The 9,960-nt window shown below is 24.9% G+C and overlaps 1 long non-coding RNA gene across 1 annotated transcript in view; it reads right to left on the bottom strand.

Moving 5' to 3' along the window:
* Nucleotides 1-4,940: 4,940 nt before the first annotated feature.
* Nucleotides 4,941-9,960, bottom strand: part of LOC111624944 — a 36,960-nt gene continuing 31,940 nt past the window's right edge. Inside the window, exons 3-4 of the long non-coding RNA XR_002756659.1 lie at nt 5,675-5,806; nt 4,941-5,129 (exon numbers count right to left, since the gene is read on the bottom strand). This is a non-coding gene — a long non-coding RNA (uncharacterized LOC111624944). The remainder of the gene's footprint in view (nt 5,130-5,674; nt 5,807-9,960) is intronic.

The raw sequence follows: 9,960 nt of genomic DNA, 5'->3' as shown, positions 1-9,960 counted from the left end.
TTCGGTGTATTAATAACATCATTTACTCCGAAATTAGCTTAGAATCAATGTTTCTGAATCAGACAAAATTAAATACTTTTAGTCTGATTCAGAAACATTAAAGTGAGAATTATCAGTTCAATATGATACTAGAAATTTATAATTTTATTGCATAAAACTTAATTTTTTTAAAATAAATATAGCCTCTTACCTTTTATACAATATAATTTGCAAAGGAAACAATTGAATAGTTTTTTTATTGAGTGATGGAGAGGGGGAAAAATGGATAGAATATAAACGTGTATATCAGATTAAAAGATATTGTTAGATATAATAAACAAGCAAAAAGTAAAGGAACGTCAGCATTTAATCATTATTTCCCTCTTGCAATATTCTCTTGCATCTATTGTTATTAGAAATGATGGAGTAACACTCGAACATCATAGAGTGCATCTTCAGAAGGAAAGTCTCGAGAGACTCCTCTCTAAAATTAATTCCTTTGTCTAATTATAAATGTTACAAGATTCAGCAAATTCTTAGACTTTGATATAATCGCATATAAGTTTTTTTTATATCATTAATTTCGACAAAAATTTATGATAAATATTTAAATCTCTCGTATAGATTTTTAATTTTATTATTCTTTTATAAATATTTTATAATAATTTATAAATTATTTTAATCTAGACTCGTTAAAAAAAATAAATAAAATAAAATCATGGATATAAGTGGTCCGGAAATGAATCATGTAGAAACATTACTAGAACTATTTGCAGTTTCCGTTAATCTGATTGGTTAGTAGAGTAGAAACATGGTTCAATTACGCCAATAGAATTAACAGAAGCGAATCGGTAATATCCGTCAGCAGAAAAGATTAACTTAAATGACATCAATGAAGTATTAACCAATCAGATTAGCGGAAACTGCTGATCTTCCCCCTCCCCTTTAACTCACTTCCTACGGTAAAGCCTTATAAAACGACGTAAAATAAAATTAATTCTTCTTCTCCGTTTAACTGAATAATAACATTTCATTCATTTATAAACAATTTTAAAATGATTTTATCTATAAAATTTATCATTGATGTCATCCTCTTATCTCTAAAATAAATAAGAAAATTAGAGAAATCGGTTACTCTTCCCTTACTCGACAAATATAAATCTATCTTTATAATTGTTTTTACTTGGTCGTGTCTCAAGTAGACTTTTTTTTTTCTTTTCTAATGAGATAAAGTTTGCATCTTTAAAAAAATAAAATAAAATAAAATAAAAGAATGAGTATCTTTAATGTTAACGATTTATCTTTCTGTCACATCCTCCTTTATCTAAATATTTTCTGCGATCGTTTCACTTCTGGAAAAATTATTGCAAAGTGGTTCAGAATCAAATGACATATTCCAAGATCCATTATATCAGTTCCATTTGTTTTCTTGCACCAATTTAATCAGGTTGAATGGCAATAAAGTATCCTAAAATAATAAAAGAAAGAAGAAATTTACCCAAATGTACGGCTTAAAAAATAAGATCAAAAACTGCTTAGAGGAGAAAATTTGAATAATTTTAGGCTGTTAAAAAGAATTGTTTGATGTTGGGATGCGTGACAGATGGAAAGAGAAGATTGGAAGAAGAAGAAGAAGAAGAAGAAGAAAGAGGAGGAACAAAGATGTAGAAATTATTACTGAAAAATAAGAATTTATCACGCATTACAACATAAATGTTGATGATGATGATGATCTAAATTAAGTTCGGAATTAGTTACATTTGAAAACCTTGCTCTTTGTTGAGTAATTTAAATGGTGATAAAAAATTGTAATGCCGTAAGTTAGAAAAGAGGCCAAAGAAGGAAATTTTTCTCTATATTTTAATTGTAGAAAATTTGGATTTTTCTCTTTTATATAAAAACAAACTTAATTTATTACTTTCCCGGCTGTTATATGTATTGTGATCGGTCAAAAAATACATCTCCCCAAGATTTTTACATTTTTTTCACTTGAGATCCTTAATTAAAATGCCGTGAAATACAGAAAATTTTGGGGTTTTTTCTACATGTATGAGTTTTAATATGTGAGGAGAACACGATTTTGTTCATCCAATTTAAAACTTAATAACTTTTGCGCCTTTTATCAAAAATTTCTGTAATTTTTCAGGAAGGTTTGTGTATTAGGGGCATTGATTCTGTTAAATTTTGATGATTATAAGTCGAAGGAGTGGGGAGATAGAAGGGATAATGTGTCATATCTTTAGTGTAATCGGACTTAATAAAAATTTTACTCGTTATTAGCATTTAGAATTTTTTATAAAATTCATTTCTACCTTCTAAATTAATATTCTTACCATTTTATAATAATTAATAGTATAAGAAGTTTTAAAAATAAAATCTCATAACAGATGACGCCACACGCAATTTTAACTTTTTTTTCAGGAAATTATGCAGCTCGTTGTTGGATTTTTTTTAAAAATACAGTAAAGCTTTGCAAGTAATAAAGAACTCACTACTGAAATTTATCCTTAATTTATTTATTTCAATAAGATAATAATTTAATACAGTAAATATAAATGATAATTCACGAGAACTTTCTTTCAGAAGAATATTCCATTTTCGGATATGGACTTGGTCAATAGATCTTAACAGAAGAAGACATTATCATAAAAAAAGTAAAGCAAACAACTCCCTATTCCCTATCCAACTTCACATTCAAGCCTCATCAAACAACTGTATTGATTACTGACCACAAGACACCATCTGATGTAAGAATTAAATGATTAAATTCTTATATTTTGTCGGAGCAACAATAAAAAAAAATTAGTAATTTTTGTCATGATAAGAATTAATAAATGCTGTTAAAATATTTAAGATTTCAAAGCATGTACTCGCTAAGAAATTACCGCTGAAAACAAACTCAATTATCTTGATAATAATTGGAATTAAATTATAAATTTTTTTCATCAATAAATTACTGATAGAAAGAAGATTACAAAATAGCAAAAGTATTTTAACATTAGCTTAAAATTTTTAAATATTTAATTAAATTTAATGCGACATATAACTTATTAACAGACCCTTGGTAGAGGAGAAATTAATAAATTACTACGCCATTAAATTAACTGAAAAATGATAAATTTTTAAGTTAATATATAACCACTAAAAGCATAATTTATTATATTAACTCGTTCCCCTCTCTGTGTTTCTAAGTTATAGATTTCAATAACCTTAATGCACTTTCTGACGGTCTAAAGCGGCACAGCATTTCAAAGTAAATAATTTAGACATTAAACAGAAAATTAACAAGCTACAGTAAATTATTATTAAAACTTTACTTAATTATCTTTAATATTATTATAATTATGCAGATTTATAATTGAGGTTTGTTCTAATTCTATTTAAATGCTAATTTTAAGAGAAACGAATCGTTCAAAATAGGAGTTTGTCACATCAACTATAGTTCTGAATCAGTTTATCTTACTGAAGAGTTTTCATTCTTGACTTTCTTTATAACTTATATACTCTCCCTTTCAATTTTTATAACTCGGGATTTATTCTACAAGATCTCTTAGATCAGCAAATGGATCCTCTGTATATGTAATGGTTGGAAAAAATCCGTTATATCCCTGTGCTATTCCCTTCTGTCATTAGACTTATTGAATGGGCCATGTTAGATTTTTTTTAACGTATTATTTTAGAAATATAATCTCTAGTATTATTTTTCTAGATAGCAAATCACTGTCAGAAAGGTTTTTTTTTGTGTGTGTGTGTGTGTGTTTCTTTAAAAGAATGAAGCATTGGTCATCCTCAAGAGATTTCTGCTTCTTCGTCTCTCTCTGCAGCATCAGTATAAACCACAATAAAAACATTCGTACTTGACTTCTAAGAGGGATTCCGTTATATCCAAAGAATTTTAGACGCTATCAATTATTTTACACAACATTAATCAATTTTGTGACAAGGTGATAGATTCTTCAGCAATTTCCTTCCATGACTGTAGCAATTTTCAGACTTTAAAGAAAAGTCTTTCTATGTTTCCCTCTTCGATTTTTTTATATAAAAGTTGAAAAATAAATATAAAAAAATTGATTGTAGTTTCTACAGTTTAATGCCATAAACGGGAATTCTATACATACATTTTCTTTTTTAATTTTTAAATTATTCTATCTAGTTCGTAGAAAATAACGTTTTTTTATTAGTTTATTGCCCTGGCTATTACTTAATTCTTGAATAGTGAAATTTTACGAGATAATAAATTGACGTTAAATTACTATCCTAGTTTTCTAATACGTATTGTAGACTCGTTTCAGGGGTGACAAAGTTTATCTAGATCAATAGATTTGAATTACTCGTTTTATGGATATGATTCTTAAAAATGTGGTTATAAATGTGGTTAAATATATGTTCATTCCATGCTTTATACTTTTATTCGTCAAATAAAAAGTATTCTCTGATGTGTAGAGTGTCGTTTGTATTTTACTGCTGATCAGAAACTGTTAAATGTCCCATTTTGACAACAAAGGATTAGCTTCTGGAAGTGATAAAGCTGGAATTTACTGATAAGAAAAACTTTCATTTTTCAATTAAATATATATAGTATAGGCCTATATGCTCTATCAGTGTGTATGAGTGTGTAGAAGTTGGTATATATTTCCTGGAGTCAAGCTTTAGAATGACTTGTAGTGATTGTGTTTCTATATCTACAATTTTATTTTAAAAAACTATTTAAAAAGTTGAAGATACTCTTGTTAAATTGAAGGTGGAAAAGTCTATATAATTTTCTATTAAAGAATACAAAGAATTATTATATATATACATATTTATAATTTAAAAATTATATTTTAAAAAATGTTTCCTAATGCTTCAAGCTGAATTTTTTCTTTAAAAATGAAATTGTAAATCAGTTTTATCACAAATTCAGTTTTAATTTTTATAAATTTCATTAATTATTAATTATTATTAAAACAGTCTTCAGTTATTTTAAATTCAATACAGTCGTTTATATAGGTTAAAGGTCACTAGAAAATTTTGATTCCTTAATGGAGACTCCACTGTAAGACTTCATCACAATACTCCTGAGATTAGAAACCAGACATATATCCCTCTGTAGAGCAAATCATATCCCTAGAGAAGGATTTTATACACGTTCCTACACAGGAAATATCCCTCTGTAAGGACATAGGACAGAGATATAAATTATCATCGTTAAACAGGTGAAGTAAGAGTTAAATACAGGCCTAATTATTATCTACAAAAATAATAATAATAATAATAATTTTATAAAACATTTATTACTGTAAAATAATTTTAATTTTATTATAATTCAGCATTTAAATGAGAAAATATTTGAATTTTTCATTTACTTTTTTATAAATAATATTATGAAAATTTACTTAAGAGAAGCATTCTCATTTAAATTAATGGCTAATATAAAATTTAAAAATTAAAATAACAAATTAATTGCAGATAATATTCAGAATGCATTTAATAATAATCTCCATACATTAAAGCCAATTAAATTAAATTAAAATAGCTAAAATAAAATATACAGGTATCTTCTTATATTAAAAAAAATTACCTTAAAAACTCGTTAAAATAAGAATAATTAATATACAAAACTCATTTATCGTAATACTTAAACTAGAAATAATATTAATTAATTAATTATTAACAGAATTACAGTAAAACCTGTGTAAGCCGAAATCTACTCTACCGAATATTTTCTTGTTTTGGCAGGTTTCCGTCTTTAACAGGTTTTTTTTTCTTGTTTTAACACGTAAATCGCATCGTTTCAAAGAATTTCTTCCGTATAAGCAGATTCAGGTTTCATTTTGGACAGATTTTACTAAAAAAACAAATTCAAATCATAATAAATTACGTAAAAATATGGTAATTTCAAATAAAATTTTGTCATAATTTTATTTATAAATGATCTCATTATAGTTTATCACAAAGTTTCAAAATAATAATGATCAGAAAAATAGTAAAAATGTTATAAATTCGATATCTAGTAAATATTTTTATTATTATTTCTTATTTAATTCAACAATTTCGTGTGTACAATTTTATTTTATTTTTTTTAATATCGACAAAAATAAATTTATTATTCGAAATTATAAAAATAGTAGAAACTAATGAGACAATTTTCTGTAAAATATAATTATTTAAAATGTCATTCAATTCGTCTTAATTAGTACAAAATAAAAACTCAGTTATGTAATAATCCTCAGAGAATTGATATGTTTTGTGTACTGTACATTATTATTTAATTATCATACATTATTATTATTATTTGCTTGTCAGGAAAAAAAAATTCCCTAAAAAATCAGTAACTAGTTAAATTAAATTTTTAATCCTTAATTAATTTTAATTTGAATTAAAACTTAATTAAGTGTGAATAAAACGAATTAAAGTAAGTAGTTTATAATTGATTTTGTTGTGTTGTTAACTTTTTTATTTTTTTTAAATAGAAAATAAAATATATTTCTTAATTTATTACCTCGACAATTTTTTTATTATTATTATTATTTTTTTATCTCCGTATTGAAGTATGAAGATTGAACTTTTTTCATTATTTCTAGTAGAGTTTAATGGCTTCTACTTTAATGATAAATCTGCAGTAAGATAAGTTTTATAGCTTATAACTTCAAGCGTGTTCGATTATAAGAGTAAATTCTTTATTTATATAAAAATATAGAAGATTGTAGCTTTAAAGATATATATTTTGCACGGGATATCAGCAATAATGTGCAATTTTATCAAGGATTAAAAACAATGTTGTATGGGGAGATAGCGGCGTTGTAAAGGAGAGCATATGGGAATACTCTCGCGATGTTACAAGACTGTGCACTATAATTTAGTACAGTCGCACTTCTGTGGATGATACAGTAAAGTACATACATCAATCCATTTGTAAGAGTGTCTTTTCAGTGAGAGTATCCTTAGGTGCTGTATATGACAACAAAACGTTTTATCGAGCAATATTGATCCCTTCTTCCTGGAGATGGACTGCCTTTTCTTCTTAGTATTTTTTTTCCAGAAAAGGGAGCAAGAAAAGGCAAATGGTTAATGAGAGTTCGATTGAAGAGAGCTTTAGCTAGGATTTAACCAAGTCGAATTTTCTTAGATCTCGTTCCAACGATCATGAACACTATATCTCTATCCGATCTTTAAAATGAATGGTCGATAGACACGTCATTATAGCCAGGAAAACGGTCGATAATATGATGCCAAGATTCAAAAATAAAAGTATCTTAACACGTGCAAAAAATAAAATAAGAAAAAACAAATTGTATGACAAGTAGCGGTTAATGTATCAAGTTACCGAAATTAGGTATAAAATGACGAATCATCTCTATTAAAAAAAATGCAATAACAAATCATTGCAAATTTATGGTAAGAAGAAACTTTAACGATTAATTAAAATATTTACTGTTCTACTTAAATGTAATTAATTAATATTTATTCTACAATGATTTAACTTAATAGGAATTGCTTAAAAGTATAAAAATATTTTCATATTTTATATATTTCGTTTGTTTAATATACTGAAAAGTTGAAAAAATTAAATCACTCCCATATTTTTCTTTAGAAATAACTTCAACCAATTAAACTTCTTAAAAGTTACTAAGTAATATATTAATTATCCAATGAAAGCTCAAGTTTAAATTTCAAAAACATTTAGCGCGTTAATTGGTTCATTATAAAAAAATTAACAACGCCCATTTTAATTGCGTAAATTAAAAGTAGCCAATAACAATAATTTAAGTTTAAATAGTAACGTTTCATTCGTTTCATAAATTGAAACGATTGGATATTTATGTATTTACGTCACTTTATAAATAAAGCTTATTGGTTTATTTATTTTAAAATTTATTACGCTTGAAACTAAAGAATTATTTTGCTTGATAATAACATTTTTCTTTTTTTTTTTTTTAATTCAATTTTAGTTTTATTTTTATGTAGATTAATTCTTCAAATAAGGAAATATTGATTAGAAAGAATCATTGTTCGGTTTAGAAAGATTGATCGGTATTTCAGTTGTCTTCGAAGTAAAAAATATATATAATATAATAATAAAAAATATATAAACGAATGGACATTTCATTTTTAAAAAATGACTCGATAAGTCTATTCAAAAATCTTATTCGATTATCGAATATTCAGTGAAAAACAGGGAGATAAATAAATAAATAAATAAAAATCAAAAATGAGCGAGGGAAATAACCATTGTTGATTTTATTGATTATAACAAAATGTATTATTTATGATAAAATATGCATTTTTAATACGTACATACATTTTATTTAATATTAAAAAATGAATTGTTTTACGGTTACTAAAACGATAACTTGCGATGACAGTAACAATAACAATAAATTATAAAATGAATAAATAAATAAATAAACTCCTTATTGTTACATCAATTATTTTTTTGAAATTTTTCAAGTAAATAACACAAAGTAATTCATCATTCCACCGATGGAATAATGCAAAATAGTGTAAACATATAATTGAAGCTTATAAAATCAAGTACAGTATTAATATCATTTTACAGTAAGGGTGGCCCAAAAGTCAGTTAACAAAAAACAGTTTACAATCCTTTACAAATGTAGACTGAACTAAACGTTGTTAACTGACTTTTTGTCCACCTTGTAGTATATATAAAAAATATATTATAGTAAACAGTGTGATGAAATAATTTTTTGTATTAAATTACTGTAAACTTTGTGAATATTTTATATTATTATCTAGATTTACTTAATGCCAGAGCACTTGAGAAAAATAAGAACTAAAAATATTCCTCAGATACAAAGGAGAAAATTAAGTAAAGAAAAATCGTCTCGAATAAGAAAGACATTCAACGGAATAAGATTGTAACGATGATTGATTTAAGAGTTATAAATAAGAAGCAGCAAGAACGTATACAATTGTTTCTTCCCTTCCAACCAATCTTCGTTAAGATAATCATGTAATTAATCAATTTCTGTTAAAATAAATCGCTCGATATCTCATATAAATCGCAGAGAACCACATATTGTTTTTCATAATTAATTCATATTTTGAGTAAGATTTTAGGATCAAATAAACTTTTATTTATACAAAATAGTTTTATGCAACTATACATTAATCTTTCCAACTCTAAATTCATTCATACATTAAAAAAAATCAATATTTTAAACAAAGAAGTATATAAAATATTATAATACTTGAATATATAAAAGTGTGTAAAATAAAATAAAATACACAGAACCGTCCAAAAGTCAGTTAACCGAGATTTATCATATTTCAAGAGCACGAATATGTAGAAACGTTCATAATCGACTTCAACCATTATAATATACATATATACCGGTTAACAGACTTTTGAGCCATCCGGTATACTTCGATTATCATGAAAACATAATCAAGATTACATTTGTAATAAATTTATTTTAAAATATTATTTAATTTTCTTAAAATCTATTTTTTTAATAATTTAATAGCAAATATATAATATTTGTTTATGATATTTTATAATTTATAATAAATATTGTAATATATGAACTATTATTAAAGTTAAAAAGAAACATTTCTTATAAAAATACGTAAATTTCTGCCGAATTTATGCAAAAACATATTTAATTTTTAATTCCTTATCCAATAAACGTTAAGATAATCATAATCCAGCCAATCCTGTAATAGATTTAAAAAATATTCATTACACTTTATCTTAGAAATTTTACTAAAAACTGCCTAAATTTAATTTAAAATAACTAAATTTTATATTAAAAAAATTTTTTTAAATATAAATTCTTCTTGTTTTGAATCTTCTTAACATTTTTTTTCACAATTTCCTTTTGTATAAATTAATAAAATTAAATGAACGAAATTTCTCGAAAAATCATATTACTTACGTTTATTTTCTTGAAATTTTTACATAAAAATATTTTCCAATTTTCGAGAAAATAACCGAACGAATTTTTCATTCGATAACGTTAAATTACGATAAAAATTTTA

This window comes from Centruroides sculpturatus, unplaced genomic scaffold (genome assembly GCF_000671375.1).
Source record: "Centruroides sculpturatus isolate CEXI.00-Female unplaced genomic scaffold, Cexi_2.0 scaffold390, whole genome shotgun sequence".
NCBI lineage: Eukaryota > Metazoa > Arthropoda > Arachnida > Scorpiones > Buthidae > Centruroides > Centruroides sculpturatus.
The sequence above is the reverse complement of the archived record's forward strand: the minus strand, read 5'-3'. Positions and strand labels throughout refer to the sequence as shown.